At 48.4% G+C, this 3,430-nt stretch overlaps 1 long non-coding RNA gene across 1 annotated transcript; it reads right to left on the bottom strand.

The window, feature by feature from the left end:
- Nucleotides 1-2,333: 2,333 nt before the first annotated feature.
- Nucleotides 2,334-3,366, bottom strand: LOC125614875. Its single transcript, XR_007345448.1, has 2 exons — nt 3,325-3,366; nt 2,334-2,479 (listed from the first exon to the last, which is right to left on the bottom strand). It is a non-coding gene; the product is annotated as an uncharacterized LOC125614875 (long non-coding RNA).
- Nucleotides 3,367-3,430: the final 64 nt, after the last annotated feature.

Below are 3,430 nucleotides of genomic sequence, written 5' to 3'. Positions count from 1 at the left end.
TCCACAGATCCCTACAGTAAGGCCTTAAACAAGTTCCTTCCCCACACCCTGATAAAGAGAGTGAAGCCTCTGGCAGTCTGTCCTTGCCTGATAAGAGGTAAAGGCAAGAAGATCAGGGTGGAGATGATCCCAGGGTAAATGATGTCACTGAGAAATAGGGTGGTAGCTGATAAGGATTAAAAGCGTGATCAAAAGCCCCCAAATTTAGTATAAACGATAGAGCTGATGAGCAGGAATTCAGCCAACAGAAACAAGGATGCACTTGAGCTGGAGAGTCTGATGAGGACCTGACATCCCATCACTTGGCATCTTTCCTGAGCCTCTGCAAGATCCTCACCATTCTCAAACTCTACTGCCTCATCTGGACCTTGGTGAGAGCTGCACCTCCTCCCTAGGACCCCCTCCTCAACTGCTCCTCTGCTCCACACCAGGAAATGCTTGCCTTGGTTCCAGACCTGGTCACCGAGGTCTGAGTGAGTGTGCATCTGCTGGACTCCCAGCCTAAGACATAAGATCTTTGAACTTAGCATGCAGAGGGAATGTCATTAGCTTATCATAATTAAGTGTGTTTTCCAGTGCTTAGAATGAATCTAGAATTGTTTGCTGTGAAATAATTAACCTAGAATTGTTGCAGTTAGGGTGATAAACAAGTCAAGATGGCACCTGGCTTTTAGCCAGAGGAAGTAGTGGTTGAGAAGTAAGGCCAGCAAGCCATTAAGACGATAGAGATTCCTTAATGAGTGACTGCTGTGTCTAGATTATGTCAATTAAGTTAAGCTGTGTGTAATCATTAAGATGATGATTCCTTATTGGTTGACTGTTATATCTAGCTTTTGTTAACTGAATACACAGCTTGTTCTTAATTATGTAGATATACCCCTACTGTCCTACAATAAACGGCTCCCACTCCTGCTGTATCCACCTTCACAAGTTCATCTTCATCCCCAGTTAGTTTGCTGCTTCCAGGCTGTGGCACATTTTGCTGTGAATTGATTATGTCTATGGCAATGCCTAGCATTAAGGATTGTTGTTTTCTTGATTAAGAACCTATACAGTTAAACTGTATTAAGTAATTTGAGTGAATAGAGCATTGAAAGGGGCACAAGTGTGTGGACATTCTTTATTTCTCCCCTTGACTGCATAAGTCACAGTTTTGCCCCCTCCACACAGCCCTGTAATCCCAGGAACTTTGGAGGCTGAAGCAGAAGTGAAGCCAGATTTACAGATAGGTAGTTAGGTAAATTGGGTCTAATATTGTGTAAGATAAATAAAACAGAGGCCATTATAGAGAATGGAGTCCTGGAAACCAGAGCAGCAATTGAAATGTTAATGTCCCCAAGACAGGAACCCATTCTAAGGAACTGTTAATGCTAATCCAAAAGCCACCCCAGGCCCTTCCTGCCCAGATTACTCCTCCAGCCCACCAATCTCCCACCTTTTGGACCTTCCCACCTGCATTCTATCACTGCAACATAATGAGAAACAAAGTGTGGGAAAGCGGAAAGAAGACTTTAGCTATAAAAGAGGGAAGACCTCCCCCTTACAGGGATTCCACCTCTTGGGTCCCCTTCTTCCTGCGGGGAGAAGTCTTTTTTGCTGTCCTTTAATAAACCTCTACTTTCCACTCTACACTTGCCTCAGCGTGCTTCTCTGGTGATATACTTCAGCATTCGGGGAAGCAAGGACTCGTCACTGGTAAACAGCGGTAACAGAAGGATCACAGGTTGGAGACCAGCTTCCACACCAAGTGGGTGCAGATCTCAAAATTCAGTAAAAGTGGAGGCTGGGGATGTGTCTGATAAAGCTCCCCGAGTTTGGGTCCCCAATTAAACGAAAAGAACTATTCTCTCCAATATTTCGCTAGATGAAAAGTGACAATTAGCGGACGGTGTCCATTTGGACCAAGTGGGAAGAACAAACGTCTGGCCGAGCTGTGAGGTGGAGGGAAGGTGGGGTTTAGAAGGGAGGAGGCGCCTGCAATTTGGAGAACCTACAGCAGCCTCCGGGGGAGCTCCACTGGGAGAAGGAGGGTGCATTTGTGGCCCTGCTTCCTTCACGTTGGGAAGAGTGGGTCGGGCCACCAGTAGGGAGCAAAGGGGACACCAGGGCCCTGAGCCGCCCTTCCAAACCCAGGGAACCAGGGGACAGGGTCCAGGGCCACCCTCCAGCGGGGACTCTGCCACGCTCAGCAGCTCAGCTCAAAAACCCAAAACCCAACTCACCCCACGAGACCAAGGGACAGGGCCACGACTCCGCCGCGCTCCCCAGCTCACCCGGGCACCTGGCCCCAAGGCAGGTGGTGACGCATGCCTTCAGCCATGGTCGCAAACTCACCATTTTTGTGTTCTGTGGTGACCCGGCGTCCTCTCGAGGAACCTCCAGGCACCCGAGTCGGGGGTGGGGGGGACACAGGAAAAGCAGAGTCACTTGAGACCCTGGAGCTGAGAACTCTTGGCTTGAAGCATGAGGAGGGGAGTCCCTGAGGAAGAAACGCTCGCGAGATTGCGGAAGCCCGCCCTTCCTCTCCCTCTGCGCACTGATTGGGCAAATCCCCCAGCATCCGGGATGGACGGCCTCCAGGCCCCCCTCTGCATCGTGACTGACAGCCAGCATCATCCAATCACTGGCTGAAGTTGGGTAGAGTGACAGATTCTTGGCCACAGCCCTGTTCAGGAGGAGCTTCCTGGCTGTGCTGGGAACTAATCCAGGTGGGAAGCCTTGGCTTAGCCTCTGGTACAGAGGTGACACCTGGCACTGAGCTAGGCTTCAGCCATAGAGTGCTTTCTGAGCATGGCGAGCCCCTGGGTTTAACCTCAACACAAAATCAAAGCACAGCTTCTCAGGGAGGGTGAGGCTGGAGGAGCCCAAGGTCAGTGAGACCCTCTCTTAAAATGAAAGGAAAAGAGTGGGATGTAGCTCAGTGGTCCAGGTCAAGCCCCAATGGTATATATATATATGAAAAAACAATATATATACCTCAGGCAAATTAGAAAGACACTGTCTCCAAATTTTTGAAACACTCTTTAAAGATATCATATATATCCACATATATATGATATCTACTAATGAAAACAATTTGAAAAATATTTTAGTATTTCTCATTACCTCCTGGCCTCTGATCTTTGAGGAGGCAGTCTGACCTATAAAAGGAAACATTTGGGGTTCGGGCTGTGGCTCAATGTTCCATCCCCAGCAGAGAAAGGGGTGGGGTGGCGGGAGGCAGGCAACCCTCTCAAACAGCAATGTGCAGCAGAAATAAAATGGGCGCCTTGTGCTCAATGTAGATAGTCTACATTCTACTATTATCAATTCTTATGTACAGACCTGACTCTGCTGATCCCACAAATCTGCTCAGCTGTTTGCCCTAAAAGCAAAAAGAAAAGGTGTTGATTGAAATCAGGAAAGGAACTTTGACCAGTGCAGCTACACC

Source organism: Marmota marmota, unplaced genomic scaffold, assembly GCF_001458135.2.
Source record: "Marmota marmota marmota unplaced genomic scaffold, marMar, whole genome shotgun sequence".
Lineage (NCBI taxonomy): Eukaryota > Metazoa > Chordata > Mammalia > Rodentia > Sciuridae > Marmota > Marmota marmota.
The sequence above is the reverse complement of the archived record's forward strand: the minus strand, read 5'-3'. Positions and strand labels throughout refer to the sequence as shown.